Source organism: Lygodium microphyllum, chromosome 7, assembly GCF_053477565.2.
Source record: "Lygodium microphyllum isolate KBCC chromosome 7, Lygodium_microphyllum_v1.1.10, whole genome shotgun sequence".
NCBI lineage: Eukaryota > Viridiplantae > Streptophyta > Polypodiopsida > Schizaeales > Lygodiaceae > Lygodium > Lygodium microphyllum.
The window spans coordinates 109,343,932-109,345,176 of record NC_141141.1 but is presented as its reverse complement, the minus strand read 5'-3'; positions in this window follow the sequence as shown (position 1 = coordinate 109,345,176).

Genomic DNA, 1,245 nt, shown 5'->3' with positions numbered 1-1,245 from the left:
TACATCAACATATCGTTCCAGTGATACTTTATAATTGTAGTTAGTCCACTTACTTGAGTTATGGAATATCTATCTAGGCATTGTTCTACTTAGAATATTCCCACTATGGACTGCTTGTATATTATGTATGTTGTACTATCTCTTATTCTTGGTAGACTCATATAGTGAAGAAGAAGAAGAAGAAAGACTAGGGCTTTAGCTTCCTATTTTGTGTATTTTCTCTCTCTGTGTTTTGTGCCTTGCAAGAGCTCTCTCTCTCTCTCTCTTCCCCCATCTTTTCATAGCATCAAAGTTGCATTCAAGCAAAGAGTTGTGAGCCATAAGCATAAGAGTCTATACGAAAACCCGAATGTGGAGATATCTCTCATACGATCTTTGATTGATGAGCTATCTTTGCAAGCTTAAAGTGCTTAAGAGGGTGTTATATACCTTTGGTCTTACCTTATGTGGTCTAATTCATGTTTTGAGTGTGTTTGGCCCTTCGTTTGGGAGTTTGAGGCTATTCATATGCGAATCTAGTAAGATTTATCAAATCTGCAAACCTTGTCATTTTGCAATAGGTTGCAAGTATTGGCGTGGTAGACAGTATTTTGATGCTATCAAGCATTACAAGTGTTGGTCATGGTATACTTATGTATTGAGTTTAGTATGGGTGATAGTTTACTTGAATTAGTAGGTTTTTTTATAAAAGCTGATTTGTGGATTTTGTTGCACAATGTCTGAGGGATTTAATCAAATAGTCAATGAAAATCTTGATAATCATTTCTTCCATGCTTGGAAGTTGAGATTGACCAATTTTCTTATGGATAAAGGTCATTGGAACTGCATGGAAGGAGATAATATTGAGACTTGAGAGTTACCGGAGGAAAATGCTATGCCTAAGGAGGCCAAAGCTTTAAAGGAATGGAAAAAATGTACTAGCTTTCCATCACTATTTCAAAAAATATGATTGAGCATATAGAGAATGTAGATAGTCATGCAGAAGCATGAAATAACCTGGTTAAACTCTTTGGTACAAATACAAAAGCTGGAAAGTTGTAGTTCAAGTCAAAGTCAAACAATATCAAGTGTGGAAAACTATCTATTAATGACTATGCATTGAAGATCAAGAGCATTGTTGAAGCTCTTGGATTTATTAAACCATAGGTTGATGATGATGATATAGTGGCTGCATGTTTGGATGGCTTGGGTGAGGAGTACAAGGAGATTCAAACCTCCATCAACACAAGAGACACCATCCCTATT